This window comes from Macrobrachium rosenbergii, chromosome 52, assembly GCF_040412425.1.
Source record: "Macrobrachium rosenbergii isolate ZJJX-2024 chromosome 52, ASM4041242v1, whole genome shotgun sequence".
Taxonomy (NCBI): domain Eukaryota; kingdom Metazoa; phylum Arthropoda; class Malacostraca; order Decapoda; family Palaemonidae; genus Macrobrachium; species Macrobrachium rosenbergii.
In genome coordinates, this window is record NC_089792.1 from 37,712,266 (window position 1) to 37,737,087 (window position 24,822).

At 33.3% G+C, this 24,822-nt stretch overlaps 1 long non-coding RNA gene across 1 annotated transcript; it reads right to left on the reverse strand.

Annotated features, from left to right (window-relative positions):
- Positions 1-16,967: 16,967 nt before the first annotated feature.
- LOC136833821 (uncharacterized) lies at positions 16,968-21,718 on the reverse strand. Its single transcript, XR_010851596.1, has 3 exons — positions 21,564-21,718; positions 20,381-20,470; positions 16,968-17,425 (listed from the first exon to the last, which is right to left on the reverse strand). It is a non-coding gene; the product is annotated as an uncharacterized lncRNA (long non-coding RNA).
- Positions 21,719-24,822: the final 3,104 nt, after the last annotated feature.

A 24,822-nucleotide genomic window follows, 5' to 3' on the forward strand; every position in this document is an offset into this window, starting at 1 on the left:
AGATAGATAGAGATAGATTACAGTAGATAGCATGTAAGAGGCATGAAATGTGACAAGGCTCATCTACTTATTTACAGTAATAAAATGCATTTACCAAAAAGTAAACAAACATGTTCATCCAAACAAGCAGCTAGCATAGTTCTAATGGATTGATGGTAGTAAATAATAACAAATGAAACGATAAATAGGAAAAGATAGACAACAGCCAAAATACAAGTAACATTTGAATTAAGTACGACGCTATCTAATGAACAACTGAATATGCAATGTATTACTAATAAGTTCTGATTTAATTCTTCTAATGCAAAGAGATTCTGTAAATTAAAGGTCCAGCTTGTGTACTGGTGTAAAACAAGATTTTGAAATACTGATGACTAAAACTATGGTGTTATTCATGAGAATGATCTCTAATAGCTGAGTGAGATGGTTTTGTTAGCGGAACCCATGCTCTGATGGTCCTCTCCATGTGCACATAATGCTGTGTTGGGACCAATAAGTGCACTTACCTTGTATTTGCAGCCCAGGACAGGTGACTGGGAAACAGCGCATGGAGATAAGCCATCCGGCAGTGGTTCCTTCTTGTTTAGGTAAGAGCCCATCGTAATCTCTTACTGAAGACAAATCTAAACTGTATCTGTGGGAAGGCAATTCTTACCTACTTTTTAAAGGTTTTTCGCATTTCAAAAGCTAAGATTTCCCAAGTATGGAGGTGATATATATATATATATATATATATATATATATATATATATATATTATGTATATATATATATATATATATATATATATATATATATATATATATATGCATATATGCGTGTCTAATTAACGTATTCTAGAAAAGACTTTAACTCTTTAACGTTAACTCTAGACATCCTAACATTAGATTTACTATTGAGCAGGTAACTGAGAATACGCTGGCCTTATTAGACGTAAAAATCACCCGCTTAGACCATGATTTCAGTACATCAGTTTTTAGAAGAAGTACTTATAGAGGCCTTGGAGGTAATTTTTATAGTTCATGTTACTTCTCATTTAAAACCGTGCCTTAACTACGCTAGTTTTTTAGAGCTCTTCGTTATACATCTAGCTGGGTAAATTTCCACCCCGAAATTGAATTTTTACTTGAATATTTTACCAAAAATTCCTATCCTAAAAGACCTTTTTTATGATGTAGTTAACAAGATTTTAGCACGTAACTTTTCTGATCCCATTGTGAAATTTATTGTTCCTAAACTGACTATGTACGCCACGATACTACAGACTCATTCTGATTTTCTTAGATCCAAAGGTAAACAAGTCATCGAAAAAAGTTTGGATTTCTAATACTGAATCTAATGCCTATGAATCCATTAAAGATTGGCGGCTTTTTTAATTATAAGGACAAGCTACAGACCTTTATGAAGTCCAATATTATTTACAAATATGAATGCCCAAGATGTCTTTGCAGTTATGTTGGCTCATCAAAGAGAATGTTGCAGGTCCGTTATTACAGCCACTTGGGTTTGAGCTGCAGAACTGTCTCACGAATTAATAACCCCGAATTTTCTAGTATCAGAAATCATGCCGTTAAATGCAAGATTAATATTGACAAAAAACATTTTTCCATAATTGGAACTACCAAACAATCTGCTAGTTAACGACCCTTGAGTCTTTGTTTATCAAACGTCATGCACCTCTTCTAAACTCCAACGTGTCTTCTTCTTCTTTGCACTTGGCCTAAGTGTTCTCGGGGCATGTGGGCGCTTGTAGTTCACTTCGTCTTTCCCTCTCTTTTGATCAGGCCAGCTTGAAAAATTCTTTGCCCATTTTTTACTTTTATATATTTTCCAATTCTAAAGAATGTAGCTATTGTTTTTAATTTAGCTTTTATTTTGAATTAAGAGAATTAATATGTATTTTCAATTTACAGACCGATGATGTGTTTAAGTAACACGAAACGTTTCTAACAATAAATATGCAACTGTTTTGTTGACTGTCGTCTTCTTTGACCTGCTTGTTGGGTATATATATATATATATATATATATATATATATATATATATATATATATATCATATATGTGTGTGTGTGCGCGTTGTGCAGGTGTGTTTCAAATGCAGTACAAACCCATTCCAGATTGTTAAACACTGTCGACTTGCTTGAAAGAATAGGAGTCTAGTAATCTTTCGATTATCAAAAAATAATAGAGATAAGACCATGTTGATAAGAGCAAAATTCGGAGGAGGGCAAGTAAACAGCTCTACAGGTTTAAAACAGCACCTCTGTACCCTTAACTTTGTCAACACTGCATAACATAACATTCAATATGCTTATAAACAACAAAAATCACACTTTCAACTGGAAACTTTATGCAAAAGGCAATTATCTAATTTTTTTCCATATTTGTAACAAAGTGTGCTGTTATAAAACACACTAAAAAAAAAAAACTTTTCTTTTTCTCTTGCTCGTAAATGACACACAATTCAGTAGGTAGATACTACCTGCGTTTACTTCCACAGCCTACTGTGGTTTTATTGCCTTTAATGTATTTTTACGTTAAATTTTCTTATCAGTTGTTACCATATTGATTACCATACATGAGATACAAAATGTATTTGTTTCAACTATTGGCCTAGGCTGTGTGTTACAGTATCCAAGTGATATTTTAGTTACTGAATCCATTTATACTGTATTATTATTATATTATATCATCATCATAATAATATATATATATATATATATATATATATATATATATATATATATATATATATATATATATATAAACTGATCATCTGCCATATGCATTTAAGTAGGTTAGTCTAATGTTTACATCTCAAAATCAGCTGACAGAGGCCTACTAATGAACAAAATCAGCTGACAGAGGCCTACTAATGAAATAATTAGGAGAGTAATTTTTTAGTTGCTGAAAGGAAAAGATTATTACTGGAATTATTATTCTTATTTTTGCAAATAAAACAAATGTAAAACGGGTATACAAAGGTAAACTAGCGCATGTTTAACTAAAGTCCTTGAAAATTTCAAAACAACTGCTTCTCGAAAGAGTTGTTTAAGTCCACAATCAATGTTATTTATGCCAGTTTTTTGATAAGTGGTGCTCATGCACTAATAAGTGGCTGTTAATTATAAAAGATGGTTATGAATTATGACATAAGCCATAAGTTTGTAAATCTTGTTTCAAGTATAATCTACTAAAAATTAAATTTGGTTTGCAAGCATAGCCTCGTACAGTATAATATACCTAAAATGAAATTTGCTTGGTAAGTAAAAACTGGTTTTATTTTTTTACTCTGATTCATTTAAAGATGGGATTACAGACGAAAAGAAGTTAGATTTATGTTATCTTGTCTATTGGAAATGCAACTTGCATGATATGTGAGATATATGATGAAATCATGCTTTAGGGGTCGCATGATACCCAAGATCGGATGATACATGAGTATTATAGACGGCGCATTTCCTTTGTTTTACTCATAATCTAATAAATTTGCCTTTTAATTCATAGTGTTTCGTTTCCATAATTATACAAAGAGATGCATCATTCTTATTGCACAATAGACTGGGCTCTTTCTGTATGTTATTTTTAAGAATGTTATTTAAAATTTTATCATATATCTTCTGTTTTACTATGACTGCTGATTTCTCATTTTGCCTTATCATGGAAACCGTCTTTGCTTGTGTATGTAAAGCACCCTGTGTTTACATCTTTAGTCCATGTGGTATTTCTCAGTGATGTGTCCATAGTAAATTCATTTTTGCGAACACTACTAAAAGTAGTAATTACAGTGATCATTTTGTTTCATTGGAATTAATGATTTATCATTTCACTTCATAATATAACAGGTTTCCTAGTATGGGCGTGTGTTTACATCTACTTGCGGCATTGTGGAATTTTATCAATGCTTTGACATCACTGTTTAGGTCTTTTTTGTTTTTAAATTGAGTCTAATATGAATAACACATATATAATAAAAGTACACAGGAGAATATTATATTTCATCTCAAATAGAACGTTCACGTTGAAAGTAAAATATTAATTAAAAATATGTATGCACTAATGCAAAATTCGTCATGAATTCTATCACAGATGTTGGCAATATGCTCAGCTTTTTATAACTCTTCTCCGTTCTCTCAACCAAAGGAGTGTACGTGTGTTTATAACTATACATCTGCACACTTTGGGATATCGAATGCAATTCTCTAACTCTTTAGGGCTGTAAATTTGATTGTTTTTCATCTTTTATGCAGTAAAATTATGACAAACGGACAAAAAATTGAGACAATACAGTAAAAAAATGAAAAATAATGTAAAACAAAAATAAACAAGAGGAATAGTGTGTGTGTGTGTTTTATAGGCTTTAACTTGTGTGATATTTGTTGCTCTCTCTCTCTCTCTTTTTGCATCATGCTCGATTATTTCATTACAAGTTACAGTACAGTACTGTAATATCTCACATAAAGTGGAAACAATAAATGTAGAAACCATAAGACAAAAAAGCTCTAACGAAGTCGATCGCCTGCTTACGCCCAGGCACCCATCTCGCACTGCATTCCCACCCTCTCCCAGCTGGGGAAACTTCTTCCCCAGCCACCCACCTTTCAGAAACAACCTGTCTCCAGGTGAATCTTCCTGCAGCCTTACTGCTGCTCCCCTCCCATAGTGCCCAGCCGTCTAACCCTCCCTTGGAGTGTTTTTGAAAACATTTAAAAATTTACACACACACACATATAAATATATATACATATATATCTTTGGTCCCTGGGATCAGCTATGTCCAGGTAATGTTGATGTTTGGATAATGCGCACCAGATGATTGACACATTATGTGTATATATAATATATATATATATATATATATATATATATATATATTATATATATATATACTCTTCTATATATATATATATATGGTCCCTGAGGATCCAGTTGTGTCAGATATTGTTGATGTCCGGATAATGTACAAACTGAATAATCAAGAGATTACAGTAACAAATGCTAACTACTATTTACAAATCTGGTTTTCCAAGGACACCTGAAATCACCTCTTCACACTTTTGATAGTACTGTAGTATGCTTTGGCTACTTTGGCAGGTTTGTTGAAACGGGGTTAACTCCATTTACAGCCGGTGCAAAATTAATCATTCTAATGGAAAGTGTAATGATAAAAAGGAAGCTACTTGATAACTAGACTGAATAAGATAACTCTCGAAGTAACCAGTTTATGATTCATAAATACGGTTTCTAATAGTTATTGTCGTCAATAACTCTTCCATCATAAGAGGGAGAAACAGGTTATACTACTTTGCCAGATCTCTGCTTGCCGGCCTCCGGCAGGTACTTAATAGGCTGCATCTGTCATTAAGGAATCACAAACCTTTTTGTCAACACAAACGTTCGAAACTGTTTAAATCTTTCAGACTTGATTTCAAATGCTTTACCTCTTTCTTTTATTGTTAATAGTCAAATGAACAGTGTTGTTTCACGCGTGAGTAAAAGAGCAAAAATCCCGGATGTTTCTCGAAAGAGCACTGAAATGATAAAAAACGGCTTTTTAGCACAATTCAGAATTTGAGAAACTCATCATTCAAAATAAAATCCTAATAGTATACCTGTGTTTTGTATTTTTTTTTTTTAAACTAGTCTTAAAAGAACTCAAAGGTGTGGCAGTGCAAGATAAAATAGAATGAGTGTAAGTAAAATCTTTCATCTCTGTATATTCATACTTTAAGAAACCATCAAATCTAAAATAAATCAACTCTTTAATACCTGTCCAGTTAAAGGCATGATTGATCTTTATTCATTCTTAGTCCCATTTTCCTGTGGGCCAAGCTGCTCCGGTTATATTCTTTTCTTCAATCCCGGTTCCATGCACCTTCGGGTTCGGTTCGAACTTCTGCCGTATACAACTGTTACCCTCTCTACAGAGTCGGCTGTTTAGGGAAACACCAGTTCCTCATTGGACGGTTTGGTATCGTTCTCGGCTAGCACTCTGCTGGGCCCGCGTTCGATTCTCCGACCCGCCAACGAAGAATTAGAGAAATTTACTTCTGGTAGAAATTAATTTCTCGTTTGTAATGATTTCGGATTCACAATAAGCTGTAGGTCCCATTGTTAGGTAACCAGGTGGTTCTTAGCCACGTAAAAATAAAAATCTAATCCTTCTGGTCAGCCCTCTGGAGAACTGTTAAGCTCAGGTTCAATGGTCTGGTTAAAACTACTGCAAGATATACTTAACTTTCAAGGTGCACCCTTTTCCAGCGACCTTCATCTAGTTTTCTTGTCGAGATATCTGAAACATTTAATTACCATTAAAATTTAGTTATTCGGTCCCTCATAAAGAACCAGCTATGATAAATTTGACAGAAGTCAGATATAATCTTATCATCAGCTGAATACTGCCAACGAGTTGCTACTTTTGACCTTTACGAAAAATAATGGAAAAGGAAAATTGATCACACCGTGTATAAAACCATTAATAGAAATGATGGTCATTCTCTATAAAATGTCGTCTATATCACTACTGTGTCAGGTCACACAAAATGTCAAAAGGTGAATTTTACGCATGAATTATTTTAATAACGGGATTAACTAAAATGAGAAGAGCGATCTTTCACATTACAATTTTTTGAAAGAATTTTTATTACCGAAGCTTTTAGCTGATGTTACTTTTTTGCGTATCGAACTTAAGCCTTGTTTATAAAGGCGTAGAACAATTGCTTGAGAACATTTTTCCGATACAATAAATGAACGATACAATAAATATCTTGATTGTTTTAGTCTACTGTTCTTTGTAAAAAGTTGCGAAAAAACAATTTCTTGAGGAAATCCAATAAAAATGCTGATCTTTACTATTTTTTCAGAAAAAAAAAACCTAACAAGATAATCATAAGTGATTTTTCGGTATGGTTTTCAATTTATTATCATATGAACAAAACCAAGACAAAAAGAATCAGACAGTCCTCATTAGACGCTGATAACCAGAACTCATACACATCCTACGTTTAGAATATAAAGTGAAAATTCTTAATTCTATGACGCAATGCCTTTCTTTCAGCCATATTATAACAGACATTCATTTAGCCATTCTCTCCCCATTTGCATTACATATGGATTATTTTTCTCAGCCCTCGAGAGGATAATTTCTTACCTGACGAAGTCAGTAGAATCAAAGTTCCAGCAAAAGGTTTTGAAAAGTTTTTTTAATATTTACCAGAAGGACCTTTTAAAAAAGGCCTTTGAATTGTGGAATCAGAGGCGTTGATAGAGAGGAAACAGAGTAGATGAAGATAAGTATAATTTAACTTAGCTTTTCTGCTTGCATAATGATCAGAATCAGTGGAAAGCGGAAGGTCATGTAGAGAAGACAGATTAGCCATGATGATATGTACAACCAACAGCCCTACTTTACGGTTCAGAGTTCACAAAAAAGTTCGAATGAAAAAACTTCAATGTCAGATACGCTCAAGAATGGAAATTACAGTGAATGATGAAAAACGCTGACGTGGATGATTGTGCATACAGTTCTGAGTTTGTCGAAGCAGCGCTCGATTCCTTTTGCCAAGGGACATCGGTGGAATGGATGATTACCCGGCCTATTGCATAGGTATCAAGAGCACCAATAGAAAACGTGTTTCTGCTGTGCCATGCAATGCTTCTTGCACTAAACAGGGATCACTGTTTATGTCCGGATACAGTTCCAGCATTTCCTGTTATCTCTGCTTATATGATGGTAACTGAAATCTCTGAAACCTTGATTGTGATGTTGCCCGAGTGATCGATCGTAAGCATTATATGGAATTACCATTAGAATTAGAGGTATTAAAGATACCAAAGCTATGTACCAAGCAATGAAGTCTTTAAACAGTCGAAAAATCTTGTCTATCTTAGTGGGGGATACTGCTTCTTTGGCAATGTATCGACAGCTCAGAGCTCTAGTCTTTGAAAAATTAATGAAGCCCAGGAGGTCATCAATGAAGCCTATCCCAAAGTTTCATTCGCGTCCATTCTTTTGGAATTAAGCTATCCAGCAAACAACACACAACATTCGTACAGACGTGGATGAAAGATTACGTTGTTTCAACGTTGTTAAAACAAGACCACAGATTCTGTACAGCAAGAAATGGTTGGATCTGTCTTCAAAGTAAACCTATAGCCCAGTCACTGTCATTGTGCTCAGTATAACCGTTATGCTGCGTTGCCAAAATTTATGGTAATATCGAGTAGGATTTTGGTTTCTGAAGCCTGGAAAATTTGAAGAAAGCTTAGCAATCCCGCCGCACCTCTAAAATGTCCCATTTCGCCCTCCCGTCACGAGGTCAACCCTTGGCAAAAAGTTTCGTACGCATTCGCACATAACATTTTATGTAATCGTTTAGTTAAAGAATTATGATGATAATATTAAACAGCCATTAAAACTCCAGAAATAAATGAAATGATAAAGAGACTGATTTTGGTAAATAAAACTGAGAAAAAGAGAGCATTAAACAGATAAACTATCGAGAGAGTTTACGTGACATGATCGAACTTTCATGTATGCTAAAACAGTTTGCTGCTCTAATCATCCTTCCATGTTCGCTTGCATACATATACGCCCACTTAACATATTTTGTATATTCAGATAAACGCCTCGATAATTTTCGAACTAACTTCAAAGCAATCTACGAGTGTAATTTGCCAAAGCATTACTCTCGCTGGAGCCAATAGGAGCGTCGGAGGAGGACGAACCATTAAGGGGGAAAATTGATGGATAATGAGATGTGTGCGTTTGATGACCCTCGTTATATAAAAATATGTATTATACATATGTGGGGATAAAATTGAGAGTGGCTGAATCTAGGCCAAACAAGGACAAACCAAACAACAATTAATTTGCGAAGGGGATGAAAAACAGTTGTGACATTTTGACGTCAATTGCATTAAGCCATAAAGCTTTCCCTATATCCTGAGACGAATGGAGTGCGTTGTTGGTTTTCACACTGTGGGTTTGGAGAGGAAACTCTGCCAGAAGGCAGCAAGGTATGAATTTTAGTAAAATGGAGGATGAGATGGAGGTAGAGGGCAGGGGAGGCAATGAGACCTGAAACCTCGCTCTATACCGAAGTAAATCTGCTCCCAAATGGGAGGCTTCTTCTTTGCAACTTACCCGCTGGAAAAATTGGTGGGTGTTCAATTAATATATGAAATTTTCTAATACTTATGTAGACAACAAAATAAAGAATAGAAAGAAAGGAAACTGCACTAGAAATAACCACCATACATCAGTATAAGAGCTATTTATATGCCAAACTCCACCCTTCCACTTGAACTGCAAAAAAATTTCAACAAAAAAGCCATTTCTCGTAACTGCTCTTCCCTCTATCTCTAATCTTTCCAGAATTTCCCTTATTTGTTTCTCCTGAAGTATTGTTATTCATATTGTGCATTAGGTTGGCTAGATAAATGCAAAACAAAATTAACACACCACACACGCGCGCGCACGCACAATATATATCAAACCCTCAAGAAAGTAGTTCAGAGGGTGACGAGAGCCCGTTTCTGGTCAGGCTCCTGGAAATGAATAAATGATGCCTAAAGATGCCAACATCCGTGCCATTCGATATGCCATACTGTGAGGACCAAGAGGTGTGCTCAGAATTTCGTCGGATGGTCCGTTAAACTCCCGAGAGTTCATTCCCAACTTTGCTGGGATATACAGACGCCCCTATAACTAACCTCTTTCCGAGAGAACGGCCATTCACTCACACTCTGAGCTGAGAGGTATATGGCTTCTCAAAGCAGTACTCATCAGTCAACCAGTTCTCCATAACTCGCTACAACCGGTCTTCTTTATGGCAGTTGATGCCAGTGTTTTGGTATTGGGCAGCTCATGTACCAAGAAAAGGATGAGGTTAGCATTTCTCCCCTACTATTCCAGTAGCTCAACCCCCTCAAACCCGGTTCAGTACAGAAAAATATCGGCTTTTTGATTTTAGCTCATGCGAAACATTTTCAGGAGTCCTATCATGCTGATCATAAATTCTCCTTAACAGTCTTAACTGATCATAATCCCTCAAGTATCTCGACTTTCAGGAACCAAATTAAACGTTTAATGCGTTGGTGCATCGATCTCCAAGATTACAATTGGAGAATCATTGTCTGAGTACAGACAACAAAATCGCTAATGTCCTTTCCAGGTATCAGGTAATGCCCCTATCAATGGCTTCTGTTACCCTCTCCCACCGTGGGAGGCAAAAAGTCATTCTGTCCAGAGTAAAGAGTCACGTTATTTCACTCAGAATAACTTGAAAGCGTAAGATACTTCCTTCTTTAATTCTATCATTGCTCATTACTTTTTACTCTTGTATTATTATTTTCCCAAGTGTTAACCATCAGATTGGATGGCCTCCATGAGTCTCTGACTCTCAAGCCATACAGCTACATGTATGCCACTCTAGCTTGTACTTAAATTAGAGCTACTAGGCTCTCGCAACTTTAGTGCCATGTCTGGCACTGTCACCCACATCGTACAGGAGATTATCATGGTACCACCTAACATAAGCTCACGAGTACTTCGTTTATGCCACCTCATCAAGGCAAACTAATCGCATGACTTTGCATGACAAAGTTAACCCTATATTTAAGTGCATGATTAAATCTAGATGTTACTCTAGTAATAATCTTATAACCTTAATCTTATGTTGTTACATTAAGTCATAGGTATATATTCATGAAATACTTTCTTAATATTTTGCTAACTACGCTGCTTTAGCTTAATAACAAACATTCTCAAGTCGTCTAATCCATATATATAATTCTATTATGCGATAATGTATTCTAACACCAGCGAAATAACTTGCATATATTTTACCGCAGAAATATAATTTAAGCAAATTAGAGCAACAAAGGGATAATAAGAGCACATGTAGTTAAAGTAAAGTAAAGCTGTCTTGCTTATAGGCATTCTATATATTTAACCCTTTCCGGTCGCGGGCCTCTGGGAGAAGCATCCGTCTCTCTAATACTAGGTATCGAGGGCTTCTCACAGGAGCCCACCCCAAAACCGTCCATAACGTTGTAATAACTCGATACAGCGTCCCCAAAATTTATCCAATCCATAGCCTGTTTTCTCTGCTTGATATCTATAAATCAACGATATCCTTTCTCCCCCCAATCAATCCATAATCTATATAAAATCAATCATTCAAAACTATAAAAATTCGGTATCTCTCTGGCGAGACCAGCTCATTTCGCCCGCGTGTTTCCCAGGTAAATACTCTCGCTAGTTGCTGGCTTTTGTTTCCATCACGTGTTTATAATATAACCAAGTCGCCCTACATCTCCAAAATTTAATTAATAATTAATTGGTGCTCTTCTCTCAGATCCGATATCTCATTTTCTGACTCTGTGAAACAAAATTTTCACTGCGATCCATATTTGTAAAAAAAAAAAAAAAAAAAAAAAAATATCATATTATATTATAGACTAGCCGTTCAATCACATGTTGAAATCGAGAACGACTCTCCGAGCCGTAATTCATAATGACGCCAGTTGGGTAAACTGCTAATGAATTATTTCTAATTTAAAAGAAATAAATCCTTTATGAAGGCTCATATATATAGCAATGTTGTTCAATGCAAAACAAAAATGGAGAAAAATACAAAATTACTGAGAGAACCATCAAATATAAATTTGAAATATTCTTCAAGATCAAAATATATCAACATTATCGTACAGGAGGATTATATTGTGTCCAGGTATATATATATAAATCGGTGCGCGAATCCATATACCCACCCCATACAACTGATCAACTTTGATAGTAAATATTATATATATATATATATATATATATATATATATATATATATATATATATATACATATATATATATATATATATTTATATATATATGCCTATATACACACATGCACCTACACACATATACAAATATATATATATATATATATATATATATATATATTATATATATATATATATATATATATATATATATATATATATATATATATATATATATATATATATATATATATATATATATATATATATATATATATATTATATATAATATATATATATATTATATATATATATATATATATATTCTATATATATATATATATATATATATTCATATATATATATATATATATATATATATATATATATATATATATATATATATATTTCTAAGATAGCTTTGTCAAAAAGTTTTTGCGCATATCTGAAATATTGAATCCCTTGACATTTGCTCTTAGAAGGAGACCCTCACAGACATCGACTGCCGTCGCGAAGTTAACGATATATATATAACGAGTATATGTATATATTATATATAAACAACGCCCGTCCGATTATATATATGACGAAACGATATCATATATTGACGAGATATATATATCCTCTTCATTTTTATTTAATTTATTTTTTCCACCGGATTATTTTTTAATATATATATATATAGGGATAATTTTAATTTTATTTTTCAAAGTATATATATTAGATATAACTGAAAACAAATGTATACATATATAAAATATATATAAATTGGGAATAACTACTATATGTATGTATATATATATATAAAATACTGAAATTTTTATAATCCATGCGTCTTACATACATATATATATATATCTGTGTCTAAAGACATACACACTATACAAACACACACAATATAATTATATATACATATATATTGTCTATATATATATATATATATATATATATATATATATATATATATATATATATATATATATATATATATATATACACATATATGACACATATAAACACATAAACATACAAATATATATGTGTGTATAAGAACTAAAAATTATAGTGTATATATATATGTAGATATAACACCATAGGAAAATATATATATATATATAGGAATAGTGACCCAGACTATAATGGTAAATATTATGGTCAAAATCAATATATAATCCCACCTGGAATTTAGGTGTGCTATATCCGCTATACGTTTAGTTTACAAGGTAAAGGTGCTTTCACACTATGCCCACTCACTACAACATATCCCAGGCATATATATATATTTTGCAGCTCATAATCCTTTCTATAATACTATATATCATATGCATACAAACACAAACACATGCATAAATTATATATATATATAATAGAGATATATATATATATATATATATATATATATATATATATATATATATATATATATATATATATATATATATATATGTGTATATTTTATGTGTGTGTGTGTGTGTGTGTATATATAAAATATACAGGATATAAATATAATATATTTATATACAGAACAACTCCTAACAGTGATTGATGTTATTTGTATATCATACATACATATATATGATATATAAAAGGTAAATTAAAATATATACCAACAGTTGTATATATGATTATATGACATATATATATATGTATAGTATTATACCTGGTTAATCTATATATATATATATATATATATATAGGGATGCCGCCTGGGATATATATGTATATATATATATATATATATATATTTATATATTGTATACTAGACGTCCATGGATCGGCACGCTCCAAATTCCAGGTGGCATTATATATATATATATTTGATATATATATATATATATATATATATATATATACCATTTCCTATACATATATATCATTTATATATATATATATATTCATATATATATATATCGATAATTATATATAGTCTATATGTATCGATATGTTCATATATATAGATTAACCATTGTATGTGTATGTATGTGTGTTTGTGCATATATCTATATATATGTGGGCGAAATATATATAATATAGATTAAAAAAGTTATATATATATATATGATGAGTCATAATATATATATATATTTATTTCCATACCATTGTAAATATATATACATATATATATATATATATATTCAGATATATATATCTATATGTATGTATATATATATCAAGAAACAATGTAAAAATAACGTAATAATGTAGTTATCAACGTAATTATATTATGTATATATAATGTATATATATATATATACCGCCTAAGTAACTATGTATATATATATATAAATAATATATATATATATATATATATATATATACACACATATACACACATAACATACTATACACATATACACATATATATACACATATATTTAATATGTTTATAAACTATATAGGTATATCTTTAAATATCACTTCTACGATATTTTATATATATCCTGTATATATATATCTCGAAATTTACTGAATAGTTTGGTCAATGGTTATGCAGGTGTGGAGTATTAAAGTCATGGAAAAACACACAAAAAGTATGTGTGTGTGTACAGATAAAACACAGGAAAAGCAAATGTCACGTGTGACCACGTACTAATGTACAGGGAAAAATTCACACTGTATGACTGGGAAAGATGTCTGGTAATCAAATGGTAGGGTTGTATCAGTCATAAGGGCGTCAACACCAATTAAAGTGATCCTCTAAAATATTTTAGTTCATCAGGTTTTTTTAAGGGTCAACACGTACTAATATTTATATAACAGTTGAAATATATTATGGGCCCTATATGTTTCATTGATAACATGTCATTTTCCTCGTCGTCTTCAGTCCATTTTGGGACTTACGTGGTTTTCCATATTATCAACATTAATTTTTTTGTTCAATGGAAGGTCTTATTAACCATTTTTTATGTATGTGTGTGTATTTTGAAATTCAAAACATTCTTTAAAAAATAATAATGATCTTATCATAGCTAAGGAAAGAGTGGTATATCTTAGGCATTGACAAAACACTTGAACTAGTGACTCCCATATAATCATGTTTTTTTCAGTACAAAGCTAAGCCTTTTCCAGTAGAAATACTTTGACTTTATCTGCCTCTCGTGTAAAAAGCTATCTTGTGTTTTTACAATATTGACTAATAGACATTTATACCTAGCTAATAGTGTTAAATTCCTAGAAGCATGTAGTACACACGAATCTATATTCAGCCTAAAAGGTTTGGATTATGCGTGGATCTATCTGTCGTCACTTAGTTTATAAATTCAGCAACGGACAGCAGTAAGAGAGTTTATTTACAGCGAGCAAATTCACTATATACATAACAAGGTGTTTACAAAATGCGGTGATCTTGTAAGCCTAGGCTGCTATCCGCCTACCCGGCCACATGGATACGCTAATCTCCTCTGCTGTCTAGGTCAAGTAAGAGGAGCAATAAGTAACTGTGGCTTACTTTTTGCTGTGTGCTTAAATAATGAAAACGACATTCACACATGACAATATACTTTACTGATACTTTCAGTAGATGTGGCTTTATTCCAGACGTACTTACAAGGTTTCATCCACAAAAATAAATTTATTTTATTTTATCATTGGTTTTGGTGTATCGCAAGGAATCAGCTCTCATTTGCAGTAATTATCAAGTATGTCATTGCAATATCTTTGCTTATCTATGATGCAACCCTATGATTTTACTCTATTTGTATTTGTTTTAAACATCAGAACTTTTACAAAAAATATACAAAAAGTTAACGTAAAATAATTTGTTCTACTGATTTTTACCACAAAACTGAACTCAACCATAAAATTATGACTTTTCAGTGACTTATTTCCTGCGATTTTATTGAGTATCCTAACTTAATGTGACCTTTTTACGGACGCATTTCATCTGGGGGAATTTGGGCATTAGTCTATAGATCATTTGAGCGACTAATCATTGTACCGTTGGGGCGACAATATAAAATCTTTCCAAACTGGCACCAATCATTTGGGCGAATCAGTATGAAAAAGGAGGTAGAAGTATTGTACTTCTGAAAATTTTTCACGTGGTGATAATTCTGTAATCGGTTGGCGGTTACCTCAGTAGTTAGCTGGTTAATAATGGAGTATCAGCATTAGTTATGCATTACTCGGCCATGCAAGGATATTTCAAACAAACCAGCGAAATGGTGCTTGATATTTTCTGGCTTTTCATTTCGTATATAGAAATAATATTGAAGAATGAGGTTTCGTGGAAGTGCACAAACACCAAAAACCAGATTTAAAGCCAGAATTACGTGACTAACGTTAACTATCCGAAGCTTGCGGATCATAGCCAGGATAAATGGAAGACCGATTTTCTCCTAAGTTTTGTCCGGTGCTCGTAAAGCGAACCCAATTTACTCGCAATTCTAAAACTGAATATTACCAAGAGATTGGCAAAACTCTACCTGAAGCACAACCCCCATCCTCACGAAATCCTTTGAGCAATTGTAACTTTCAAAAACTTTATAGCCAGAGACAGGCCACCAACTAATTGAACCATGCACTATGCAAAAATCCTGCATTTCTATCGCCTCACTTCCGGATACATACAAAGTCCAACGCTAAAGCCTGTGTTGTAGTAACCATCGACAGTCACACTAACTTCAGCAATTTGTAGGAATAAGCGGTAACCACTATCGGGACAAATTACATTTTCACTATCGATTTTTTTTTTTTTTTTTTTTTTTTTACAAACTAACCTTTACATAGCAATTTGGACTCATTCAACCCCGTAAAATCCTTAAACTATTTTCTCGGTGGTATCTCTTGTCAAAGAGAATTTTCACTCCCAACTATTATCCCTCAAGTCACCTTTACAAGTGTTCTCAGCCGAATGCGATCTCCAGATGAGGAATGATCTTGAACATTGATTATTCCCGTCATCAGTGGGGTCAAAATACATTATCACTTTGCTGAATAGGAAGTTTAAATCTGCATAGACTATTGCAAGTAAACATACAAATTCGAGGTTAATAACCTATAATCTCTCCAGAATTAAAAACCATTATTTCAGTTATTTCATTTCTCATAAATTTCTCCATCTTTGTTAACTAACCAATCATTAACTACCATTCCTTTGGTTTCATAGGACATTCTTTGTCTTTCAAGGAGTATTACAAAGTCTACCCCATCAAAGGACATTTTGGGGTTAAAGAAATGGACAAGGGTTTACAGACATATATATTATGCGGGTCTTCATACACGAAGTACTATTACATATCCAAAGTAGTCAGATTATTAAAAATATATGAATAGTAGGTACAGCACAGCATCTACAAGTTTAGTTGTCTTAGTAACCGAACTGCTTCGGATCTTCACAAGATATGCACAGCGTCTGGAAGTGGAGTTCTACTGTAGCTGTCTGGGTAACCGAATTTAGAGCACTTCTAATCCTCACAGGACATGCACAGTGTCTACAAGTCGAGCTCACGTTGTCAGGGTAACCGAATTTAGTGCGCTTCGAACCGTCACAGGACAAAACGTCTACAAGTTGAGTTCTAGTTGTTGGGGGTAGCTAATTCTGAGCGCTTCGAATCCTCACAGGATATTCATTCTTAACGAAAGCGTAGCTTTCCATTGGTATTAGCGTCGATGTTATGGTCTGCTGCAGCTACACCATGAGCCTGTGTATAAGAATAGCTTGTTTGGTTTTAGAATATACTAAGTTTCCATGACAACCTACCCTCTTAGTGAAAATAGCCTGTTCAGTTTGTCCCAGCTGCTATTCTAAGGTTATGAGTAATGAGTAAACTTTCCCACTAACAATCCCATGTATTAGTATTATTGTTACTTCAAACTGCCATCAACTTTCATTAACAATCCCATAATCCCATATATTACTACTGTTGTTCCTTCAAGCTCCCAAAGAGACAACAGGATAGAGTGCCATCCTTTAAGACATTAATATTTAATAGGGCACCAATCTTAAACAACCGCTTCTAACTTTAGTGCTACATAATTATGAAAGGCGCCATGCAATGCAAACACTGCTATCTGGCAACTTTCGTCCTTAAGTATTCATCTCTTGGGGTAGTAGTGCACTACCCCAAGGGGCAAAAAATTAATTTGGGGAATTCAGAATAAGGTGTTCCCGAAGCAAGCTTAGCGCTGGAGGAAAGGTGGATGAAGGTAGGGGTCAATGAAAATATGCAATGCAATCTGAACTGTCGATTTCCAAACATGAAAGCTCTGCTTGAAGAGTAAGCGAGGGGAGGGTGGGAGTGTTAAGCGCGTTGACGGAACTACGTTAACAAGACTGCCCAAATTTGAATTAAAATTAACACTATTAACCAGTCTTAAAATACCTGACAAGTCCACGACATTAGTGTAAAAAAAAAATCCTTTAAAATCCCAAGACCTAGGCCTCTTAGAAAATAGTTAAGATCCACCTATTACCTGTCTAGTTCCTATTTACTAGTGGGAATAAAATTCAAAGTTATAAAATATGTCAGAGTTACCCTACCCTATTCTCAGCTCCACTAATACATTCAACACTAATACATTCAAACTTACATCTTATGACCAAACAAAGAGCTCAAGTACTGTAATACCCTCTGCTATTAACTTGCACTGTCAAATGTCTCCCTAGGTATGACTACAGCGTTTTTTACCCTAATCTACTCTTAGCATCCTTAAGAGAGACTTGAGCGATTTTACCTTTATCCTAACCCCCGCATCTATATAAAATTAGCAAGTTCTTCACACTATTCTATCCTATTGTATATTTAAAGTTCCATATCTAACTTCCCTTTAAATCATAGCTATACTTGAACACTATCAACCTTGCAGTTCTAACCTAAGTTAGAAGTTCTGTTGGTTGAAATTCCTGTTGTGCATGGTGACAAAGTCACCATGCTTGTTTATGAACTTCCTGTTGTGCATGGTGACCAAGTCACCATGCACAACGTCTGAAAAGTCCACCTTTGCCTGGCAGGCGGCACCGCCACCCGGTAAAAGGTGGACTTGGGAAGTGGGAAAGAATAACTATACATGAAACTTTACACGCCAAACTTATAATGCAAAACTTTACCTTAAAACTTATAATGCAAAACTTTACATAAAACTTATAATGCAAAACTTTACATTTAAAACTTATAATGCAAAACTTTACATAAAACTTATAATGCAAAACTTTACATAAAACTTATAATGCAAAACTTTTACATAAAAACTTATAATGCAAAACTTTACACGAAACTTATAATACACATAAACTTATAATGCAAAACTTTACACAAAACTTATAATGCAAAACTTTACACGCAAAAACTTATAATGCAAAACTTTACATGCAAAACTTATAATGCAAAGGCTTTACACTAAAACTTATAATGCAAAACTTACACGCAAAACTTATAATGCAAAACTTACACTTGAAAAACTTATAATGCAAAAACTTTACACTAAAACTTATAATGCAAAACTTTACACAAAACTTATAATGCAAAACTTTTACACATAAAAACTTATAATGCAAAACTTTTACACGCTAAAACTTTACATGAAAACTTTACACATAAAACTTTACACGCTAAAACTTTACAAAACTTATAATGCAAGGCTTTACACACAAAACTTTGCACAAAACTTATAATGCAAAACTTACACACAAAACTTATAATGGGCTTTGCACACAAAACTTATAATGCAAGGCTTTGCACACAAAACTTATAATGCAAAACTTACACACAAAACTTATAATGCAAAACTTTACACACAAAACTTATAATGCAAAACTTTACACACAAAACTTATAATGCAAAACTTTACACACAAAACTTATAATGCAAAACTTTACACACAAAACTTATAATGCAAAACTTTACACACAAAACTTATAATGCAAACTTTTACACAAAACTTATAATGCAAAACTTTACACACAAAACTTATAATGCAAAACTTTACACACAAAACTTATAATGCAAAACTTTACACACAAAACTTATAATGCAAAACTTTACACGCAAAACTTATAATGCAAAACTTATAATGCAAAACTTTACACGCAAAACTTTACACTTGAATTTTGAAATGAAATAGTTACTCACGAGCTTTAAATATTATTGTTACTGTTCAAAAACTTGAAAATTACAAAATAGAGAATAACTAAACTTTACAAAATAAAAACAAATAGCTGAAAATACAAGATCAAGCCACATAAGGCAAAAGTTAACAACAAATAGCTGAAAATACAAGATCAAGCCACATAAGGCAAAAGTTAACACTTGCCACACACAAGCTTCCACACACAAATTTGGATGCTAAAATATAACTACTATCAAAAACAAAAATTAAATACTTGAAAAAGTTCTGAAGCTGAAACAAATCCTAAAATATCTTTAAATGTTCAAATCTGGAAAAGTTAAATTTTAACCTTTGTTATTTTAAAGATTGAAAATTAACAAGCTTCCAAAGTTCTCAAAATTAAGGTTTTGAATCTAAAAAAAACCAAATGCATTAAAACAAAGCCTCAACTTATAATGAAAACTTACGAGTTTTGATTCTGAAGAAAAATTAAGCTAAAAAATGTTCGGGGGTTGCTAAGTCACAACTAAATACAAGAAATACTTACTCACCCATTAATCCTGTTTAGTTATAAGGTATCGGTACATTTAAGACAATACAATAACTCATTGTGGCACGCTTATTTATCGACACACCCTGACCTGAAATAAGAAGACATATATATTGTGGCGCGCTTATTTAACAACACACCCTCACCTGAAATATATTAAAACCAAAAAGTTCTAGCAAGTGGAAAGAACCAAAGGCTGAATTGGATACAATCAAATGGGCCATCTGATAAAGTTTTAAAGTACTAAGACAAGGAGCATCAAGCAAGGCTTTATACTGATAAGCGTTATTATTAGTTCATTGCTGCTTAAGCCTACAATAATTATTAAACAAACTTACTATACGTCATATTAGGAAGGCTACGGTAGCCGAGTTAAGTCTTTCTAATCCTCAAGAAACTTTAAACCTTATTGCATTGTAAGACTTGCTCTATTGCAGCATAAAGTTAAACATCCGTAGCACTGCATAAAATTGCTAGTATAAAACCAAAGTGCACAGAATTACCACTCGAAGCAATCTAGTAGTATACAGTAAATAGGCTTCGAAACAGTCTTCAATACCATGTTGAAGGGCAACCTACTGTACAACAATACCTAACATACCAAACATTTTGAACATTTTACGAATTTACAAGAAACCCTCGAAAACACTAATATTTGGGGATACAAAACCCGCAAACGGAAAACTTATGCCATATCTCAAGTACCACAATCTAAATATTTGATTAATATAAAACGCAAAGTTGGCAACAGTATCCACTCGCCAACCCAACAAAACTTGAAGCACGCCTTCGCGCCTAACATCTTGCAAAGTTTATTCACAATGCGACATATCTGAGAAACTGCTCAATCTTCTTAATACAAATGAACATTGTAACCAGACATGCAAGTGAAGCATATAGGCTATCCGAACCTACGACATATCTGAGAACCTGCTCAAGCTTTATACAAAATACTGTAACCAGACATGCAACTGAAGCATATAAGCTATCCGAACCAAAAACAAATTAAGTCAGAATAGAGAGCATTTGTACACCAGGCACCAAGACTATAAAAAATACCGCCTGAAATGAAGACCGTACAAGAAGAACGCAAATTTATAAAAGAACTACTCTACTATTCTGCAGGAGCTACGATACTAACAAGAAAACACAAAAACAATGATAAAATATAAGTAGGACCTTACTTTGAAAACGTACAAGGGTCCGTCAGAGAGGGAATTATCCCTGTGGAGGACCACACAAAACCAAAGTGAAACAAAGCCACACCAACAATCGTCCAGTACAGCGCCGCCGAGGCCCCAAACGTTAAAGAACAAGGAAGTCGAATTAGTCTCAACGAAACCTGTCTTACCATACCGAGCCGGGGACTTTACAACACTGAAACAAGCTGTTCTTGAGGATAACAGCGAACGACCGCTGCAACTGCCTGTTTGTGGGCATCACTTATCGCCCTTTCGCCACCGACGAAGTTTAAGGCGATGATCAGAAAATCGACAGAAATTATTATTATTATATTATTATTATTGAGAGTTGCTTGGCGCTCCTCCTGTTTAGCGAATTACCCCAATTATGTATCAGTAGTTAGCCCATCTGAAAAAAAGTATTATTATTATTATATTATTGAGATCTGCCATTTACTCTTCCTTTTTAGCAAACTGCCTGAATTATGCATCGGTGTTTGGTCTTTATCTGGAATTATTATTATTATTACTATTATTATTATTATTATTATTATTATTATTATTATTATTATTATTATAGTTGTTGCTGTTGTTTTCAGCTGTACTTGGGCATAAAAGTTCATGAATATTACTTTTACTAGCGTACTTGATTTAGTATTCTGTATTATGTTCACCTTATCGTTCATTGTATATGGCCCGGAGCTGAAACAAAGGATATTATTATCCTTATTAGTGGTTAATGTAACATGGCGTCACAATGACATGGTCATAGACAAAAATAGTTTAGAACACTTCTGTTAAGGTGATTCAACGGTGAGCTTATTAACTCGCACCAATGAATGCAAGATAATTTTTATAATTAAATTTATTAATTACTAATTAAAGGTGCGTAGGTTGTAATCTACTACAGTAAAGGTCACCTTCAGCGATTTGCCATATGGTTTCAAGGCTTTGCAGTGATAAATATATCTCAAAATTTTTGGGGAAATTGAGAAGGTAGAGGACAAAAGGCATTAAATAAAATCATTTATATCTGTCGTAAGTGATATAATTAGCGGCTAATTCAGAACAGTGGTCAGTGAATTTACTGAAACCAGATAATATTGTTCGATCATCGCCTGATATTCGAATCCTGTTTCGATATTATTAGGTGGAGCTATGAAAAACTATTATCATGAGGATTTTACAAAATATATATATATATATATATATATATATATATATATATATATATATATATATATATATAATATATAATGTGTGTGTGTGTGTGTGTGTGTGTGGTAGGCGGAGCTCAGGAAAAAATATGATCATATGGATCATATATATATAAATATAAAAATATATATATATATATATATATATATATATATATATATATATATATAGATAAATAGATAGACAGATAGATAGCTATTAAGCCACCAATATACTTTAATATCCAGTTCACTACACCTCGGGAATAACTTAACTTACATCCAAGAGGAATTATGATTAATAAATGTTTCGTCACCAGTTCTCACGAGAGGTCTAAGTTGACATCGACTCTGCTGTACATGCCTGTCGAATTCAGGTTTTGTACTTAGAATCGACATCAGCCCAGCTTCACCATGATAGCTGATTGGTAAATTTACAATGCGTGGCTAATTATGAATTTGTCGAATTTGTCTTATACACCGAGGGTTTTTCTTGTGTTCGCAAACACTAGGCCACAAATATCATAAAATATCCAGTTCACTACATTAGGTGGAGCTCTTAAAAAAAATACACACACACACACACATATATATAATGCTCACACAAATATTAAGCCACAAATATCGTTATTGCCTAATTCACTATACCTCACGAATAGCTTACAACCAGAAGAATTATAACTGATAAGTGACTCGTTACCAGTGGTATTCGAAATGTTGCTTTATTTAGAAACAATGTTGTACTTTTGACCACGGGTGATGTGCAGTGACTTTTGACCATTGACTCATCAAGAAAGGTGCAAGCTGATATCAACTCTGCTGTATAGGCATAATTCTCTTTTATTTTGATGGACATTAAGAAGAGCATTCTCTAAGATTCTTCGATATGAAAGCAGAAGGGTAGTCAGGTTCGATGTTCTTAGTGCCTCTACGTGCGGGAGTTTTATTTTGTTGGTATACCCCTTATTTTGTTATGCCCATTGGTTTGAAGAGATATCGATCTTACTGGCTTGGTTGATGGCTTTTTCGCCGACATAGTGAGGCAGCTAGTTGAGTAGTTTACAGACGAAATTGACTCCTTTGTCTATGTAACCGTCAGAACGGGTTCCCAGTCCTCCGAGAAAAATTACACTGATACCTCAGTCCTCTTTGAAATTGCAGTGTATAATAGTTAGAAATGAATGCGAAATAGAGAACGTTGGTCTTCTATAGACGTTGAAACTGTACTTGAATGATTCCCTATTGATATATCTAAGAAGGTTAGTTCCTGTCCTTTCTCATTCAGTTTTGAACATAATGCCAGAAGTGAATTTATTTTGCTGCAAATAGATATCAAAATCTTCTCAACTATTATTCCAGAACGTGAAATGTCATCAACGTGTCGCACCAAAACCACTTTGTGACTGAGTCATTAAAATACACGCAGACATTGGCTTGAAGAGGAATAGCGGGCTGCCTATCCCACATTCAAATCTTTGTAAACCTTTCAGTTAAAAGAGGGCATGTTATTGGTTACACGGAACTTGATTAATTTAAGTGTTTTTTTTTCACTGTCCAGGGGAAATAGGTCTTCGTAAGGAGTTGATTTTTTCCCTTGCGAAATTCAGGATGTCGTTTACAGGAACCTTTGTGAGTAATGATTCCGCGTCCTGGCTTATGAGCGTTATGTCATTCACTGTAATCTTTAATTTATAGAATTTCTGAATAGAGTCCTCTGCGTGTTTTATAAACAACCTAGGAAATGTGTCAGCGAAACTTGCTAAGTTTTTGATAGTGTAAAAATGAACGAGACTTAATTTCACAAAACCGGGAGCCAGAGAATGCCTTTCTTATGGGTTATGGCGAGTCCGTAGAAATATGGTAAAGAATTGTTGACGGACCCGGGTAAAAAAGTCACAGAAAAAAGTCACAGGCTAAAAAGTCACACTAATCTTTCCCAGATAGTGTCGCCGAAGGATTTTAACCTGGTATGTATCCACCTTTGCGGTGTGTTTAATAGAAGCCCGTTGGGGATTTTTTCTTTTAACCCGGTATGTATTTGCAGCGTGTTTAGTACAAGCCCGTTG